This window comes from Triturus cristatus, chromosome 10, assembly GCF_964204655.1.
Source record: "Triturus cristatus chromosome 10, aTriCri1.1, whole genome shotgun sequence".
In the NCBI taxonomy this organism is placed as follows: Eukaryota; Metazoa; Chordata; class Amphibia; order Caudata; family Salamandridae; genus Triturus; species Triturus cristatus.
In genome coordinates this window covers 560,511,816-560,532,937 of record NC_140593.1, presented here as the reverse complement: position 1 = coordinate 560,532,937, position 21,122 = coordinate 560,511,816, and the positions used below count along the sequence as shown (strand labels likewise).

The 21,122-nt window shown below is 42.9% G+C and overlaps 1 protein-coding gene across 1 annotated transcript in view; it reads left to right on the top strand.

Moving 5' to 3' along the window:
* Positions 1-21,122, top strand: part of LOC146789736 (elastase-1-like) — a 169,988-nt gene that overhangs the window by 54,336 nt on the left and 94,530 nt on the right. The window lies entirely within an intron of this gene.

The following is a 21,122-nucleotide window of genomic DNA, read 5'->3' as shown; positions in this document are numbered from 1 at the left end:
GCACTCCAGCATGTTTTGAGATGATCACACCTATAATAAACACTGTCAATGTTTCCTATATAGTGGCCATTTTGGGAACACTGTCCAAATTGGTGGCAAAGAATAGGTCAATCTCCTGAGAAACTTCTGCCTGTAAGACCTCATCTAGCAGGGAATACTGGAGAAAGCGCCACATTCGAACCCTGGGCTGCATGTCAGCTATTTTCAACTGCAATTTAACTGGGGAATGGTCTGAGTACGTACAGAGAGGTTATAAATTCTATACAATGACATTATGGGCACAATGCTAACTTGAATGTTTCCTTGAAGACAGAGTGCTGGTAGTCCAAATCAAAGGAGTTTAACACTTTCTAATACACCTAAAATCATGTTCTAGTAGGACTGCTTCCTGAGGTCAGGAGAGATAGAAAAAGGGGATGTTTTGAACTATGAATAGGTTTCTCCGATTAGAACATTATTTCAGGGTGTATATTTGTTGCTGAAAAACAGATTTTATTTTAGCTCAATGTTGGCACAGTGTTTTGGGGTGCTATCTTGAATACTTTCAAACTTTACCTTGGGAGTAATATAACTTGCTTTGGCATCTAAGAGTCACCAGTCAGAAGAAAGTATTAATGCAATTAAAGAATGACATTGAGGCAATGGAAATAAAAATGGCGGGACTACTGAAGGCAGGAGGTAGTACACCAACAACATAGTTAGTCATGTAAGGTGAAACATTATTTTATAATACTTACATTTACAACAGCAAAATTAGAGGCTAGCAAAGTAAGACAGTTTGAATAAGAAGTGTGAGGATGTGGGTGTACTTTAAGATAGGGCTCTGGTGCCTTATCGTAGAACCCACTTGCAGATACTGTCTTGAATCCAGTCAGCATTACTTACTTAATCTTAGCTGAACCCTGGGTAGTTGTGGACGCGAGCAGTAAGGCTTGGCAAAGGAACTTAGCGTGAAGCATTACACAGCACCAAACAAAGGAAAAACATCACACACCAATAAAAAGACACATCAATAATTTATAAAAAATAGAGCAAATTGTTATGAATTTTTAGAGACCTTGAGCATTAAAATCTGCCAGAGGGTGTCCAGAGGTACAGATTTGAAAACTTTTTACCACTTTTAAACAAGCATTGGCAAATGTAAAGTTTGAAAACTTTTTAAGAGTTAGTGCGAGTACTCCGGCCCTGCTTAGGTGACCCAATCCAGCAGGGATAAGGTCTAGGTGGCCAGAAAGGATACTTTAGACAGTTACCTGGCCACCACACCTTTTTTACAGCAAGTTCCAAACTTTACAGGACAACCACCATAGTGGTCAATCGAGTGGTCCTGATGCCTAGGGATCCAGACCATAGGTGATCAAAAGGATGCTCTGGTTGTGGCGTGGTTGATGGGGGTGTCTCAGAGGTGGTTCTTCATACCACAGGTGATGTGGTGCAACTTTGGCTACAGAGATAGGGGTACCTCGAAATCCTTTGCAGTAGTTTGACCGCCGATGCTGCACTATTGATCACGCTGCAGTCCGCTTTATGCTACAGCTTTTCTTTGCATGGTTTAAGGGCAGTAGGGCAAACCTTCTTTGGTCCTCAGTTCTTCTCCAATGTGAACTGAGGGGCAGGGTGCCAGGGGTGCCCTACTTATCCCCGGAAAGTGCCCCGAGGGGACCACATGTTAAGTAGCCAATGGGCTATTGGGTCGCCTCCTCTCTAGTGACAAAGTTTTTGTGATGTGTGGCATCAGGCTTCCGCAAAGTGCCCCAATATTGCCCACTCCAAGATGGCACAACCCTTCCTTGGTTGATGGGAGCAGGGTAACCCATCCTAGAGGTGTGGCTAAAGTGAGCTACACGTCCATGGGAAAATCGATTTGAACCTAGGTTTCCCTCCATTAGCTCTGTCTCCTAATTGTCTACAGGAACAAAAGGCATCTTTCTCAGGAACGTTGTCACAAGCGACCCTTCAAAGGCAGCTTCACCTTTGATGCCTGCCTTGCGGGCTAACACCCTGAGTGGCCATTATGGAAGAAGAGGTAGAACCTCGCTCTGTGGCAACTGCCTTTGCACCCGGCCAAGGAGTTGCTCACACGTCACCCCAGACAGTCAGAAACCAGGCTATGTGTCAGTGCCTTTGTGAGACTACTAGATTAGCTGGAGCACAGAGTGGCAACTTTCTAAAAGTTGCTTAACTTTAATAGTGACTTTAAATCTAGCATGGGCATCATGTCGGGTTTAATGTCACAATTAATTTGATATCTTACTTGAATCTATTAGGTGGTCTCATTCAGATGTTAGCTGAGCTGGGGTGCCAGCCGGTAACCCGGTGTTAGCCAATGGGGCTCCTAACCATTCCACAGCAAAACGACAATTTGGAAGTGTTGCTTCTAAGACACATAGAAAATCACATATCTTACTTAGTAATATACATCTCCCTGCCAAAGGACTCTATAGGCTTTACTTAGGGACGACTCGCATATATAAGTAAGAGAAGTGGTGGTTCTGCCTTTAGGTGTAATGGCAAAGTTGAACTGTCATGCACTGCCCTGTCAGTCTGCAGTGGCTGACTAAGGTCCCATTTTTCCCTGTCCAGACAGGGTAGCACAAACAGTGCTGCAGTACTGGGTGAACACTCTCTCTTACATGCCTTGGGTATATGGGGTACCATATACCAGGGACTTATAAGTAAGCTAGTACTTGCCAATTGGATGTATCCATTTCACATAACTTTGTTTAGAGTCAGAACACTGGCACTGGGGTCTGGTCAGCAGGCCTCAGTGCACTCACAGAGATGGAAAACTAGCAGCATCAGTCCCAAATAGGCATTTCCTTAAAATAAGAAACTCCCATTGCCATCTAGGCTTGGAAGAGTATGGTGGACAGAACCAACAGCATAATCAAGACAATCCATAGAGAAGATAGGGGTACATTGACAAAGTAAGAGGGAGAGAGAACAGAATCTGTTGAGTCCTCTTCTTTAGCTTACAAATGAGTTAAAGTATAAGATCTGGGACCACATGGACAATCGCTACATTTTGCGAGTTACTAATTGCAACTTTTTGCAATTAGAAAGTCGCAAAATTCAATGTATAACAATGTATTTGACACTGTTGGCGATTTCCAGTGGGTCACAGACGGAACTGCCTCATCAATATTCATGAGGCAGGTCGCAGTTTGAGACCCATTGGGAATGCCCAAAATCACAGGGATGGTGGCCTGCTGGAGTCAGCAGACCACCACATATGTGATTACTTTTTCAGTAAAGCAATTTTTTTCTCCAAAATGCAGCCCATTTTCATTAAAGGAAAATGGGATGCATTTTAAAAACAAAAATGAAGTTTTCTTTTCATTTTTTGAGAATAGGCACAGCCTGCTCTTAAAAAATGTTTGCGCCCACTTTCGCAAAGGGTCCCTTAGGCACACCTTCCCAATTGCAAATGAGTTACCACTAACTTGAAGTTGGTGGTAAACTGTGAATTTTTTGCGATCGCATTCCGGTCGCAAAATATTCATACATTCCCCTGCGACTCGCCCTTAACATGCCTCTTACCAGATGTACGACTGTTTTTTGCAGTCGCGACCACAAAATAGCTCTGTCCTGCAAACCCTATTTTGCGAGTCAGTAACCTATTACCGATTCGCAAAATAGGGGTTGCGACTCGCTATTAGGAAGGGGCGTGCCAAGGGCGTCCCTGCTTAATAGCGAGTCGCACTTCAATGTACGATTGTTTTGCGACCGCAATTGTGGTTGCAAAGCACATGCAGTTTACCACCCATTTTAAAAAGGAGATAAGCCACTCACAAACAGGAAGGGGTCCTCTTCCCCTTAGTGACTGGTAGCAAAAATATTTTTTAAGACCAGGCAGTGGTTCCAAGGACTTCTGCCTTAAAAAATGAAACAGAATGAAACAGAAATGTTTCCCTTAAGGAAAACGGTCGGCATTTTTTTTTTAACTGCTTTATTTAAAAAGCAATTGCAAAAACAACAGTTGATGGACAGAATGCAGAACAATGTCATACATTCACCCCAGTACAGAGATCTGGGCCTAAATCCATCGTTTTTTTGCTCACCATGCCATTCCAGTTTGAACCCAGCCATATGCAAATCAGTTTTGACCCTGTGCCTCATGGGAACAGTCCAGCCCGAACTCCCAAGCCAGGTCCTCCCTCGACTGGAAACAAGCATCCTAGGACCGGTTTCAGGGTTTCACCCCTCTTCAGCCAGGATAGCTTGATTCCCGTGGCATGGAGAGTACAGGACCCACGTCTGGGCATACCTGTCCCACTCGGGGTGACAAATGCAAAAACAACAGTTGATGGACAGAATGCAGAACAATGTCATACATTCACCCCAGTACAGAGATCTGGGCCTAAATCCATCGTTTTTTTTCTCACCATGCCATTCCAGTTTGAACCCAGCCATATGCAAATCAGTCTTGACCCTGTGCCTCATGGGAACAGTCCAGCCCGAACTGCCAAGCCAGGTCCTCCTTGTACTGGAAACAAGCATCCTAGGACTGGTTTCGGGGTTTCAGCCCTCTTCAGCCAGGATAGCTTGATTCCAGTGGCATGGAGAGCACGGGACCCACGTCTGGGCATACCCGTCCCACTCGGGGGGACAAATGCAAAAACAACAGTTGATGGACAGAATGCAGAACAATGTCATACATTCACCCCAGTACAGAGATCTGGGCCTAAATCCATCGTTTTTTTTCTCACCATGCCATTCCAGTTTGAACCCAGCCATATGCAAATCAGTCTTGACCCTGTGCCTCATGGGAACAGTCCAGCCCGAACTGCCAAGCCAGGTCCTCCTTGTACTGGAAACAAGCATCCTAGGACTGGTTTCGGGGTTTCAGCCCTCTTCAGCCAGGATAGCTTGATTCCAGTGGCATGGAGAGCACGGGACCCACGTCTGGGCATACCCGTCCCACTCGGGGGGACAAATGCAAAAACAACGGTTGATGGACAGAATGCAGAACAATGTCATACATTCACCCCAGTACAGAGATCTGGGCCTAAATCCATCGTTTTTTTGCTCACCATGCCATTCCAGTTTGAACCCAGCCATATGCAAATCAGTCTTGACCCTGTGCCTCATGGGAACAGCCCAGTCCGAACTGCCAAGCCAGGTCCTCCCTGGGCTGGAAACAAGCATTTTAGGACCTGGCAGTTCGGGCTGGACTGTTCCCATTGGGCACAGGGTCAAGACTGATTTGCATGTGGCTGGGTGCAAACTGGAATGGCATGGTGAGTAAAGAAACAATGGATTTAGGCCCAGATCTCTGTACTGGGATGAATGTATGACATTGTTCTGCATTCTGTCCATCAATAGTTCTTTTTGCATTTTTCACCCCGAGTGGGATGCTCTGACGTGAGTCCCGGAATAATTGATTTAGGGGACACTTGAACCTTTTAGTGTGGTGGGAGTGTCAAACATTGACACCTCCAATCCTGCAGGCTCTGGTGAAGGTAAGTCATTTTTAAGTTCATTTCTTACCAAAACATATTGTTTCTAAGTACTCAAGTACAACACCTTAGCTAACAAAACTCCAGTGAGATGTTTGCTGTACTTTGCCAATGCATTATGGTAGTTGTAGCACATCTAAGTTAGATGGTGTACTGTGGGCTGATAAGTACATTACCCTAACTATACATTATCTTCATGTCACAAACACATAAATCACAGTTTACAACAATATTATGAATAGTGCTTCCTGTGTTCCACTTTTACGGATTTTTTCAGCTCAATACTGACAGAAAACAATGTGTTTTCTGTCTGTATTTATTTTTTAAGTGGATAAATGCTGAAAATTGTGCTTCTTTTAAGTGACTCTCCATGCTGGCTTTCATGAATTATAAGCCAGCAGCTGAGCGGAGGGACAGCTTGGGAAATTAAGCAACAGGATGACATATGTCAACATTCATTTTTGGTATAATGCTAGTATTTACCAGTTGATGTATTGTTAGGTAATATTTAGCAGCCTAAATAGCTAAAACATGACAGACATCAAAGTATGAGTGCATGTCTATCAGTTAAATTGATATGGAAATGTACAGTTTTACAGCTTCATTTATACGCAAAAAAAAAATATGGCTAAATACAGATAAAATGGCAAAAAAATAACTATGGATACATATTATTATTATTATTTAGATTATAAAGCGCCTGGTTACTCCAAACCGGAGTGTCCCCATGCTAGAACACCAACGGATCCCTAACAACTGACCAAGCTAGCAGCCTAAACAATGCCACTGACCTCCAGACCGTCAAAAGAGACACTACTTTCGTCCTCCATACGAACATTTAAACAGCCAGGTTTTCAATTTTTTCCTAAACAGAGTTTCCGATGCACACATCCGTAGATCCAAAGGCAGATCATTCCATGCCTTAGCCGCCAGGAAACCAAAGGATCTCCCTCCCGCTCGAGCCTTACGTACCCTGGGCACAGTCACTTTGGCTGTGCCCAATAATCTCAGGTTACGAGCGGGTTGATACGCAGTCATAAGAGGGAGCAGAAACCTCGGCCCCTTTTGATGGAGAATCCTATGTCCAAAGCATAGGGCCTTAAAAGTAACTCTGGCCTGTATAGGGAGCCAATGGAGTTTCATCAAGGCTTCCCCTACTGATGCCCGCCTGGGAATATTAAGAATCAGCTGAGCTGCTGCATTCTAAACTTTCTGCATGATATTCAAGTTCCTCGCGGTCAGCCTTAAATACAGAATGTTACAATAGTCAAGGCGTGAGGTAACAAGAGCCTGTACAATAGTTTGTTTAGTATCAAATAGAAGTAGGTACAGATGGAAATGGGCAAAAAATAAATACCATAATACTGGGAACCCTAATTAGGAATAAACATTAACCGTTTATTTATAATAACTATATACATACATTTCCACAGATCTCGCCCAGGACGTGTCTGAAACTATTGAGGCTGGCAAAGCGATTAACACACATGGAAATGGATGACAGCACAATTACATCTCCTATGCCCATTACTACTACTTCAAATACTAGGAGAGCAAATGTGTCACCACTTTCAGACCTTGAGCAATATGATGATGAGCTATCACACAGCAGGAACAGAACTGCATCTATGGGCAGGACACACAGACACCATAGAGTCCAACAACCAAAAGTCCACAATGATAATGTATCAGATGGCATGGCAGACAGTTCTCCTTTGGTTTTTGGCCTGGGGAAATCCATCATCTCAGTTCACCACCTGCAAGCCAAACATATAAAAAAAAGTGTTACAAGGCATCTGCACAGCATGTCAAGGTCAATGCTGCAATTGGAGAAGTGTGGCTCACTGGTTAGAGTAGGCAGACCTGGAAGCAGAGGTCAGCCTGGGACCAAGGTTCAATTCCCGGCTCGGCTGGGTCTTGAGTCCATAAATTGTCCATGGACTCGATAATTCTCGCTCCAGTGCATACTTGATTCATGGGTTCACACTCTGCGACTCTGGGCAATAGCTTGCTTAATCTCCACAATGGCCCCTCGCGGCGGGATGCCTGGCTTTCACCTTGTGGATGTCCTTCTGGGTTATCTCACAGGGGAATACCAGGACGGGTTCCCTAAGCAAGCGCTTAGAGACCGGTTGGTGATTTGCGCTATATAAATATCTGCACATTTACATTTACAATTGCTGCAATTGCAGAAAGGACAAGACTGTTGGTTTGCTGCCATTGAGAAGGAGCAATGTTTGCAAAGACGCAGGCCCAGGCAGCTCATGGCAACCTATAATGCCTTCACTAAATCGATCAAATGATTGGCAGTAGCCACAACCACTCTTACCAGCAGAACTGTCAATATACAAAATGACATTGACATTGTTGCCAAGATGTTGTGTGTGGGCTGGTGTGAGTGACCCCAGCTCTTGAAAACATACAGACACATAACTTGTCTGTCCCTAACATTTTGCCACCAGCTGAGCATGAAGATGGCTCTAGCCTCAGTGCAACATCTGTGCCAAAAGGATGATGTACCAAGCGAACACCCCAAAACACATCAGGAATAGACATATCCCCTCCTCTACAGCCAGGTCCTACTAAGAAATCAACCAACGCCAAGGGTGGTAAAAAGATAATTTTGTATGCACTCAGATTTACGAGGCAACTTTGTTATGTTTGCGTTTATATACTTTGTTGAAAAAATAGCACATCCACTAATGATATAGTTGATGATGAAGATATACATAGTTGCAACCTAAATAAAAGCTGATCTTTCAGTCATGCACGAAACATTCCCATCACGTGTGTTGTCTATTTCTCAGATGTGGTCATCATTCTTACCTTAAAAATAGTTGATGGTGATCTCTGTGAGTCGAGCTCAACCCTCTTCTGCACGTGTCCCATCCTGCTGTATCTGTAGTGGTGGTAGTTCCTCATCTGAGTATGAATCTGGCTCTATGTTGATGTTGTGAAGATCCTTCCTTATGGCTATGTTGTGGAGAATAGCACATGTGGCAATGATTTTCCAACACAAGTTAAGTCTGGACATCTGAATCGAGACCTGAGTATACCAAAGGTACATTCTATTATTGATTGCGTTGTCTTATGTGTCCTGTTGTACTGCCTTTCACTTGGATTCAAGTATGTTCAAGTATGGTGTCGGTATCCAAGGACACAAGGCATATGCACTGTCTCCTTAAATAGTATGAGAAGGAGAAAGCATAATGTTACATTACAAACACATTTTAGGCACTGTATGAATAGAGTTTGTAATTCTCTCTCCAAGTAAAAAGTCATCACCCAAATCACCCTGAGACAGACGGTTATGCATTCCACTGTGCTGCCTGGTAATCTGGCTACATGGTCAATCATGAGGCATGAGGCATCACACACTACTGTACATTAAGTGTATGTGTGCTTTTCCTATTTCCATAAAATAATTCATTTGCAGAGGGGAGACATATGGCAATATGCATGCCATCAACACGGCCAATTACATTAGGAAACTGTGCTACCCGGTAAAACATTAAATTGGTCTGCTGCAAATACTGGGGAGTATTTGGAAAACATATATATTGGTTCACTTTGCTAACTATGATGTCCAGAATCCTATGAAAAAACCTGTAAAATGCACTTTGTGACACTCTGCCTGCACTGTTACAACTCCCTGGTAACTAAATCTCTTATGTTCCCGTTGGAAGGTGAAATCCCACAGAGATTGGCGACTAATGCTCCCCTACAAATCAAAACTAAATTTACGTATCTGGGCATACAGATCTCCATGAAAGATAAAGATTTTCTTATGGAGGACATATATCCACAGATACAGAGGCTAGGAGAAGACGTGGAACATTGGAGGAAACTGCCGGTGTCTATTGTATGTAATGCAAAACACTCCTCACATGATCCCACAGAAAGTATTTAGAGATATAAATAGCGAGGTGCGTAAACTCCTTTGGGATGGTGGTAGCACCAGGATAGCCCTGGGGAAGCTTCAGAGGGGAGTATATGAAGGGGGATTGGCTGTCCCAGATATCAAATACTACTGGGCATCACAATTGATAGTGGTAATTGATTGGACCTTTGGAGATCGTGGTGACCCGGCATTCAGGGCAGGTCGCTGGGCAATGGGGACAAGGGGATACACGGCAGCTCTATATGGTGGACACACAGATAAGCACTTTCCCATGCATACGCAATCAGTTATATGAGTCTGGATGGGGGCAACAGAGCACGTGGGGTGGAAGGGCAAGTTAACAGGTAGAACGCCACTATGGGAAAGTGACCAGTTGATAGAGTTGGGGCCCTTATGGAGACTTCTAATAAATGGCAAAATTCTTGGGATCGAGAAACTAGAAGATATATGGAGGGTCCAGAAACCACTCACATTCACGGAGCTCCAAAGGGAGTATGATTTGGTGGAAATGGAACAGTATAAGTATTTACAATTAAGACATATATTATACCATCATATAAGGGAGGGAGACACCCTTCCAGATTATTCCCCTCTGGAAGATAGATTGCAGAGGGACCCGATGGAGACTAAGGCCACCTCCCTGACATATAAAAAGTTGCTCTATAATTCTCCCAATCCGATAGATCCTCTCCGGGTGGCATGGGAGACGGAATTGGGGCTACTTGAGAATGATGACTGGGAAGAGGCGGTACAAAGCCCCAGAGAAGTGGCAATTAGAGCCAGGTTCTGTCTGGTGCAGTTGCGCATACTACATAAATCCTATGCCTCCAGACCACTAATACATAAACTGGGATACGGATTGCCCGATTTCTGCGTTAGGGAATGTGGCGAAATAGGTCCCTTTTTTCATATTTTGGGGGATTGTAAATACATGAATGAGTACTGGAAGGGAGTGGCAAAGTCTTGTCAGAAGTCAAGGGGATAACAATTCCAGTTGACCCACGCTGGATGATTCTGTGTGTAACTGGGGAAGAGAAATGGCCGAAATACGCAACCATTTGGCTGAAAGTGGCTGCGATGGTGGTAAAACGAAACATAGACCAAAAATGGGGCGCAAGACAGGTACTGGATTGAGAGCTTGGAAGTCTGACTGGGACTGGTGCTCTAGGGCAGAGAAAGTGATTTACAAAGCCAGAGGTTGTCCACACAAATGGGATAAAATTTGGGGGAGAGTGGCAGAAATAACGTGGGTATTAGGATGATCCGGGGGGAGGGGGACCTGCTCCAGATTAGGTTAGAATACTCAGGATTCGAGGAAAGGAATGTGATTGTGGATACACTTTCAATAATGATGATATACTCTGTATATGTACCTTGGATATGGCGACCCTGTGTTTTATACTGAGTTTTTTCAATAAAACAATTAAAAAAAAAATAGGTCTCTGGTAACTGTCAGAAGCTAAAACATGTAGGCAACACAATACCTGCACATGTGGTGGGATTGCATTGTTTCTGACTGTTGAGATCTGTAGCTGAAGTTGTAACTCAGGAATGAATTCCATAATTACTTCACTAATGAGTCTGTACTTCTAATATATCTCCTCCGCAATCCGTTCACAAAGGGTGACCTTCACCCTAAATATCCTCTCCTGTCTCCTCCTCCTTCTCTGCCTACCAGCCACAATCCTCATCCTCCTCCCAAGACATGCAGAGCCACCATAATGAAAGCGTTAGATGTTTTTTGGGGAACTTTGTATAATTTGCACCTGGTTACCACCTGTTACACATTGATGGTAATTGCATTTCCTAAATAGTAATTTTACAACTATCTGCAATTAGGAAACCCTTTGTTCATAGAGTTATCAATTCGCTATTTGGAAATCCCACTTTGCGATTTTTTTTTTAGTGAATCCCAAAATGCGATTTCTACAGTATGGAAATCATGTTTTGCACCACCGAATATGGCTTTCATACATACCGTAATGGCATTGTGCATTTCCTAACGGCCTGAAATTGTGATTCGCAACGCTAAGAAATGCAAAATGCCTCCCTGCATATGGCCTTGGATTACTAAGGTTTCTTATTATCATTGCTCTCCATCTAAATTTGGGAACTTCGCAGAATTCCATTGTGGGTTTTGAATATTACAGGTAACTTTATTTCTTTTCCTTCACAGTTTTGTCTTTCTCTGTTATCCATCTACACCGCAAACAAACATTTCCTCCTCTTTCTGTTTATTAAATGCAACCTTCTTCCTTTCCTTTGCTTTTTTGCCATTTCAGGTATGTGTGTAAAATATGAAGCAACATCCAGCTCTATTTCCGAATATTCTAGGTATTCCTGTTTCTTTCACTTCCCCTTTATCCAAGTATTATGAATTAGTAGTGTCTCATTCTTCTGCCCACCACTACTGCCTTCCTGATCCTGCTCAATGTCTGCAATACATGAGATAGTGCACTCAATAACTATGAGGTACACACTGTAAGTTTATCAAAAAACTCGGTTCGACCCTGAGCATGTAATAGCAGCTGAATAAAGATTAAGTGGCAGATTTACAAGCCCCTTGCGCCACTTTTGCGTCACTTTTCCCATGTTAAAAGTGACGCTAAAGTGGCGCAAGGGGCTTGTAAACATGCCCCTAAGTATTTAGAGGGAAAAGCTTCAGTGCCTGGATTCTCCACAAACACAATCATCAGTGAAAACCCTGTGACAGTTATCGAGGTGCTAGCAGTGAGAATCGGTTAAGCTCAGCACAAATCGATACACAAAGACCGATTGCTTAAGTCATTCTGCTATTCCAGTGGCAAATCCTGTAATGATGCAGTAACAGGTCAAAACTAACACTGTGGCAATGGTCATTTCCAGTGCTTTTGTAGTTTATCATTGCATCAGGTCACTCTTAACTTGACTGTGAGCTGTTGAAGTAGAAACATAAGAAGCACAATTATTGAATAGATTCATGAATATGAATTTATACTCTACCTGCACACTACTGAAAGAATATGAAGAGTAAGAATGAAATAAGTAATTAGTTCCAATCAAACAGTGAGAAATAGAATTAATTAGCACCAATTAATTCTAAAAGCCATTTATTTGAAAAACAATTTAGGCTGCAAGAATAAGAAAGTCCCAAAACAATTTGAAATTAACACCTTTTCTTTAAAACCCACCTATCTCTCATTAAAAATCTCATGTTGGAGCTCCCTTAAGTGGGCTTCCTGTGATAATATCATTAATTCATTCATTTCAAGCTTTATTGCGGTTATATTTACCATAAAAGCACATAAAAATACACAAAACAACAGATCAAGCCATCCATTTCATACATATAATCTCAGATTATTACTTAATTGTTAGACATTTGTTCCTTTAAAAGTTTTAAATATAATATCATATCAGGGTCAGGAACTGGTGTACTATACCTTTCTTTATCTTACTACCCAACCCATTGATTTTCCCCAAGAGGAACCTAATGTCTGTGTTTAGTACATCTTTTGGTCCTGTTGTCATTATGGGTTGGTTATTCCGGTGTTGCCGTAGATCAAACCAGTCCCCATGGTGGTAATCTCTGCTGTTATATCTATCTTATTTTGGTCATACCAATCATAACATGGTACAAAACCTTTGATGTGAGTGGAGAGAGATGTCCCCTTGCGACAGGGCCACAGACGGAGACTTTCTACATGAGTGTCCAGACTCTTGCTTGCCTTGTTATCCAATACACTCTGTTTCCTTTCCTAATTCTCGGTCACATGTAACTTTTCTAACTGAGGGGCATAACTCCCCACGCCCCCAACGAAATGTCTTCCACCACTTCCTCTCATGGCCTGCTGCTCGGTTTCGTGCAAGTACACCTTTCACCCTCTCCCACTGAAGCCCTGTTAGGGAGTAGCCCCATCACCATCTTCATATCCCAGGGTCAAGAGTCTAATCACAGATCAGGCGGCTTCTTTCACTGTTAGCAATGCCCTCAAGGTTTCACCCGGCTACTCCTCCACTTTGGGCCAGGCCCCACCCTTGCAGTCAGGTTGTCTGTCTAGTTTTGCTGGCTGTTTCAACCGTCTTCAGACCCGACTCATGGTGGAGGTCTTTTGCTGGGGAGACACTAGTACTGTTGCAGGGATTCTGCACATATACGGAACAATGCGCAGGAAACCAGGACCTCGGTAGATAGTGGAGTACCAACCTATCACCTCAGTACCCAAATCCCCAAAACCAACTAGCAATAGTGTCTCATTCATTCTCCGACTAACAGCGAAGCTACTAATGATTAGACAACCCAGAACACGACACTCCCGACTCTCTCAGGAATCGCGGGAGCAAGACAACTCTTTCGCTCACTCACTCATACTTGTCCACAATAAGAGTAATCACAGTCACGTTATAGTTTAAAATGTTTATTTTGACTAACGCGCTCTATGGTACAGTACACGTGCCACTACTAGCAGCAAAATGCATAAACACAATATAGTTAGCATTGTCACAATTCCATAGAATACAAACAGGGATATCATTTTATAAAGACAGTGGAAAAGGGCTACCGTGCCTAACCACCCTCCCCGTTATAAGAAGTAGTTTATTATAAAAAAGACCTCTGGGCTTTGACAGCAGACCCCATACCTCAAGACCTAGATGAAAAGTTTACATCTCAGGACAAGCACAGCTCTTCTCTCTGGAAGGGTCTCTCTCCAAGTGCATGCACAACATGCTTAGCTTGCAATATTAAAGCTTACCATTTTCAGTAGTGCAGCTGTGTGTCATGTTATGTCTAGGTGCGAGGGACTGACCAGAACAGAATAACAAGGGGCATTGTTTATCGACCTTGTACATCGTGTGCAGACTAAACGTCAGAGCTCAGCAAAGAACACGAAAGGTATACAGTTCTCATGTGAAAAGAGCACAAATAAAGTCTTGCAAAATAAACAGATGTAGTGTCGTGCACAAAAGCAGCCTAATGGCAGCGAAGCTCATGCTAACTTAGCACTGTCGACAATGAGCCCACCATCCATACTACAGTATACAGCGCAACACTTCATATAGTGTCCTGTGGTCAGCGCCCCTGCTGACGCTTGACTGGCCTGGATATGCCACTGCACCCCCAGTACTGCTGTCACTGCAGTGTACCTCAAATGGTGCCACCAATGACCTCAAAATCTGGTTGTGCAGCCTCAATACACTTTGTTTTAACTTGCACTTCTCTTAATGGTAATGCTTGCTGATTTCGGAATTAGATATACTGGGGATTGAGTAAGCCAGGAACTGGAGCTCACATTTATGAGGTCATCTTGTGTCGCTTTCGGCCACACCCTTATATTAATACATTTTTTAAAAATATATTAAAATTCATATCACCCATCCTTACTTACATTTTTATTTTTATTTGCTGTACAACAAACATGGCTATACATTATGATTTTGATTAATGTTAATAACTTTTAAAAATTTTTTTAAACCAAGCAAAAAATGTGATTTAATTTATTTAAAACAAGATCATATGGGGTGTTAGTGTTATAGTCTGCCTCCATTATTTCATGTGGTACTGTTGTAGTACCAGACATTGGTCATGTGTGGTGTGTGACCTACTCCTAGGAAGGTCTGGAGTACACTTAAGCCTATCTTGTCTATTCGAGCCGTCAGTGGCGGCTCCTCCTCTAAGGCAGAGGAGCGTCGCCCCACTGCTTCTAAGCAATGTAATTCCATGCATTAACTCTAAGAAATTCTGAGTTATAGGGATGCACTTTAGACAAAATACATGAAAACAGGTTGTATGCCGAACTAGTGCATTTGTTCTTCATATGGTCCCTGCCGTGTATGGAGCAGCTGTTCACAACCTTTTGGCTTCTGCAAATTCCCACTGAATCCCAACTGTAAGTCGGGACCCTAAGCCCTAAGCAATTTCTACTCTTTGAACTGCAAAGCAATACACAAAAATACGCAAACAAGTATGAACCAAACAATTGTACTAATTATGAAATATTAAGAGCCTCATTACAAGGCAGATCAGAGGCTTTCCGCGTTTCATTGCAGGTTTCACTTTCGACCGCCGCATTATGATGCAGGCGGTCGAAAGTGAAACCGACAAGTCATTCCGGCAGGGTTCAGACGGGCTCAAGGAGCCTGTCGGCCAGTCGGAGGCCTAACCATAAACCCTATGGACACCTTTTCCGCCGTTGGGATTACGATGTTGGTTTCAACAGGTTTTCCATGTCGGGCGTCCGAAATGGAAAGCCTGTCGGAAAGCGACTTTGGTTGCCTGTTGGCAGGGCCCCCTTAACCCTGCGGCCTCCAGTTGGGGGCCCCCCTGTTAATCCCTGCACCGTGCACCTTGAGGTGCCTGCCACACGATGCAGGGATGAACAGACTCACCCATTTCTCTATGGGAGCTTGTGCTACGGCCGGTGTACGGCCACAGCACAAACTCCTATGGAGAAATGGGGTATGGTCGCATTGTACTGCTGCGGCCAGGACAGTGTTGGACGGATGTGAGTAGGCCCGACATCGTAATAAGGCCCGTAATGTACAAACAAAAAAATACAACCATCTAAATTTTAACATTAATGGGAAGTTTTCTTCCTTAAAGGTAAAGCAATGTATACAGAACTCTAGCATATCACTTTGCCTTTTTTGCTCCTAATGTATGCTCTCTTTTTGTTGGTGCATACCAGTGCTTTGATTGAGGCCAACAATCATCCATTCTAGCTTCAGTTTGCTGGGCTCACACTGCTTTCACATATCAAGCTAATACTATCAACTTAATTTCTAGCCACCAACTTCACAATCCTTCACATTTACAGAGCATTTTAAAATTTTCTGTTTTATATTTTGCTTTTTTATGTATATATTCTTTATTAATCTAATTTTATTAAATTTTCTAAACAGTCACTGGCCCATAGAGTAGGTGTTGCTGACCTCCCCCACGGGTCTGCAGACCCCAGATTAAGAACCAGTGTAATAGAGTATAGCAAGACATCACAGAGTAATGCATCAATAGCAGTATCTGGTGGTGGATGTGGTGTGCTCCATCACATTACATCACAGTCCTGGGCTCCCTTCCTCAGTGGCATCTTGCAATTTCATATTACACTCCAGCTCTCTTAACTTTACTATGAGGCAAACACAGATACCAAAGACACTTTTTATGTGATGCAGCAGTGGGGCATTGAGACCTACAGTTGTACACAGAAGAATGTAAGTGCTTACACAGGTACATGTGCAAGGAAATGCCCTATTACTTACCGGAAATCTTCATTACATCTGTTTATCTTTGTTCTAGCATGGCTTTTAGACACTCACACTTTTCACCCTGTATGTAACAGATTTGCTGCCCTATCAGTCTGATAATGTTATGTTAGCATATGTAATAACAGATTGAATGCAGTACCAAGCTTGTGAATGTATAGATGTACATTTTTGATCAGCAAAATAATAAAATAATAAGTTAAAATACATTGTGTCCTTGTTCAGAAAATCAAGGAATAAAACCGTTTTCAGAAAAACGGTATGCATTTGATTCCTGAACTGACATTCATTCTTTCCCTCTTTAGGAAAGAACAGTAACTCAGATTTAAAAAAAATCCACACATTGTGTGACCAATGTTAAACCCAAGGCCCTCAGTTATATTGTTTGCAATAAAGAGCCTGATTGCAAGTACCTGGAGGGGTAGCTGAAATGTATCGCACCCAATAAAATTGGATACCCCATGGTTTGGAATTTATCAGGTGCTATAATTTCTGCCTTTTCCAATTAAATGGGGAATGACATGCGGTTTCTAGTGCTTATTGCATTAAAACCCACGTGTCCTGGTAAATTGCGGTCCTTTTCCCTTTCTAAATTCCTGCAGGTTTCACCTTCTGAAATTTATCAGAGAATGTGGAGTTTATCACCTCGTAATTACAATAACCTTCATACAACTAGGAACTTTGACCCCTGTGCATACAGGCCATTGTACAGGTCGGAATTTTCTGACACACTAATCAGGCCCTTATCCTATCACTCTGGGCATTGTACTGATTTTCTTTTAGAATAGAATACAAAATTAATATTAACATGTGATAATAGGGTGATGAAAAGCTCAAAAAATGCGAGATTCCAGCAAATCCAGTTTTTTGTCCTCCACAGAGCATATCTCACCCCGCAGAAGATTAATGAGTATTTTGGGACCCAGTCAGTTTGCCCGCGATGTAAATTAGAAAACGCCGCATTTTTACAAATGTTTTGGGAATGCCCACTGCTAGAGGGGTTCTGGAGGGGGATACTGACTACACTGGGCGACATAACAGAAAGACAATATACACTGACCCCGGGATACTGCCTGCTGCATTGGTATCCCCACACTGCCCGGAATAAAGTTACCAGCAAATTTATAGACCTGGGGTTAGTCCTGGCTAAACAAGAAATTACCAGCCACAGGAAGGCGGCCAGTGCTCCTAGTGTCTTGAGGTGGCAGAGGGAATTTATGAAATGGGCAGATTATGAGGGGATTCTCAGGCTGCAAATGGCCCAGAGACTAGGCAATGAAAAAATGCTGGAAGCGGCAAGAGCATGGGAGACATTAGTTGAGCTGCTCAAGCGCCCGACAGATGATACTGAACTGCACCCTGAGGAAGTGGACTTGTGAGCGAAGGTTGAAACATTGCCCTATTGAGTTGTGACCTATGGGGGAATGAACATATATAGTACGTAGCGGATTCCCCTTGATAGATGCTTCCCTAGTGGACTTACTGTGTCTGTTGGCTTACATGGATGGGTATGATTCTCCACAGAGCTATTGATGACCGAGCGGCATGCCTGGGGGGTGGGGGGTAGGGAGGAGTTGCCTAGGGGGTAGGGAAAGGGACGGGTACATTCTTCTTCTTGTTTGTTGCGATCTCAGTGAGTTCGGACTGGGACAAATTATTGAGATGTCGTTCTCCTAACCATAACGACGCAGTGAATAACTTCCCTGAGAACTCGAACTAGAACACTATACCTTGTTAACAATTTCCGCATGGACCACACATGATGGAACCTGCACCAGGAAATATGCGTCCAACAGTCACACTTATCAATATCTGTTATTGGTCACATGATGTATGTTCTAAACCCACTGTCTCACTTGTGTACTTGGAAATTGCTGAATAAAATCTGTATACAAAACAAAATGTGATAACAGGGTGATAAAGATGGCATTTGCAGCGCCAAACTTGGTGCAAACTTGAAACTCCGCTATGTTCACTCGGATGGATCTTGAACAGAGGCTTAAAGTCGTCAACAGTAACAGTGAAGCAATTTTACCCCACAGTAACAATAGGCAGGAGTAAATTTGCAAATCTCGAAGGTTTATTAAAGCATTAGTAAAGTTACAAATACAAATCAGTTCATTCAGTCATGAATGGATAATCACCTGGTTACAGCATAGATGGATATGGTCCAGGCAACCCTGACAGCAAATTCAAAGTTCATTTATTTAGCGACAGAATAGACAAGACATACAAAAATGCACGGCCCCTGAAGGGAAACTCACTACCACTCATCCATAGTTGGGGGCAAATTTGGGGAATTCATAAGCAGCAGGTGTCAGTGAATATAGAATCTCCAATTGAACCAGATGAAGATTTCAATCAAGAAAAACCGAAACGTGTATGCTCTAGAAAGTAACTCTATGTGGCGAAAAAAAGGAGCATTGGGTCTCAAGAGAGGGAAGGGGACGTCCGCCTGCAAAGGTGAAAATGGCAAATCTTAACGATCGAATACAGGAGCTTACAATTAAACCATCAGACTCACAAGAAAGTTTCAACTCCCATAGTTCTCAACAAGGTAGGAACCTATCAAAAACCAAAGTTTATGATGTGCCTGTGTCCGCCTCTTTCTCATGGTTAGTACAGGGCCAGACTCTTCCATCATCATCGCCTTCACAATATCTCACAAGGGAGTATCACCTCCTCTCTCTCCCTTCTCATGTAGGTGCTGAGGAACATTGTCCAGCTCAATAAATTGCAAGTGCAGTTACATTTACACGGTAAGCTAGCAAACATAACACAGGAAACGAGATCACAGTCTCTCTTGGTGCCTAGAACAGAAGGAACGTATTGAGATACAAGGGAGCCCCAATATTCGAACCTGGGGTAGTCAATAATATTTTGAAATAACAGTAGTTCATATAAGGCCAACAAGCATTGGCATAGCCAATAGGTCTCGCCTTTGGGACCCTATAAGTGTTTAGCCATGCAACAGTTGCATAACTAAATACTTATAAGGTCCCAAAAGCGTGACATATTGGCTATGCCAAGCGGCCCTGCGGCCGCCAAAGTGAAAGTGATCGCGATGAAACATCAAAGCGGCCGTGTGGCCGCGAAAGTGAAAGTAATCGCGGTAGAGCGCGGCGTGAGCGCCCGCGCACATGCACTGTAGCACTAGGCTGGCCTGGTAGCACTTTTTGGAGCCCTTTCAATAAGTCTCGCCAGACCAGCGCATGCACTGGGTCAGGTGAGACCTAAAAAGGTCCTAGAGCAGCAAGAGCTGTTTGTTTTAAGAAAGTGTTATTCACTCAGCATGTAGCATAGGACATATTTATTAAATAAATGCCAGGAGGAGCAGCAGTAGAAAGATTCTAAATGTATGGAGGGACATGCGTCGGTCAGCGTGGGGAGACAGGCAGACGCTCCATCTTGTGGCTGGGACAATTGAATTCCGCTGTGGAATTCGATTGTCCCAGGCACAAGATGGAGCACAAGACGGAGCCCCTGCCCGTCTCCCCACTCTAACCGAGCCATGCGGTCTACTGAATTTAAATGATTGACTACATCGACAACGCAGTGTTTTTCACCATACTCGGAAGACATTTTGGATACCGTTGCCGCGAGTGAACAAACACATTGCAGGAGCGGCCCCTTGGGCCTCCCTTACTCTAACGCCTGGAGATCCCTGCATTAATTATCTAGGAAAGAACTGGGGCCCCTGTATATAGGATAAATAAGCCCTGACAGGGAATAATCAATAACAGGTAAAGACATACCTGGGCACGGTGAGTTACAGTTAAAATAGGCAAAGAAATTCTAGAATTACAACATTAATACTGGCAATAATTGACAAAACAGATATCAGACCAGTATGTATTTATTTCAATTATTTTTTTCTTTTTTCTTTTTTATCAAAATTTATCAACAACACTTTTTAGACATAGATATTTACATTGATACATATTGTTCATAAAATATTATCAAAAATCATTCTTTTGTCATACTTCATATCATTGTTTGTAAAGACCAGCGATATAAACATGTGTACATTATTAATATTTCTTTGTTTCGAAGATTTGTGTAATCAATAATCAGGATAAAACAGAATTGTGATGATGTGCAGAGACTGGTGGTATGTTAACTGTAACTCACCATGCCCAGGTGTGTCTTGATCCCTGCATTAATTGCACCAGACACTCTTTTGGGCGCTGCTACCATCCCGTGGCCCACATTGGCTTCATTCCATCTACTACCGGGCACCTTCGACTTAACAGGCCTCCACAGGGTCACCCAGTTCTACATGCTCACATGTTCTTGTCCTGATGATGATCTCGATTTTTTTAGATTGAAATGCCGTCAACCTCTTTAAAACAACAAAAAAACTCCTTTACTGTCTACATTTATGGATTAAATCTTTTATTGACATTTCAAAACACACAGAGAAACACCAACAAAGGAAATCATCAGCACCCTGTGGATTTAAAATGAGTGACAGGGCCCATTACCACTAAGATTTGGGTTCAAAACTGGACTTTTCCCTTATC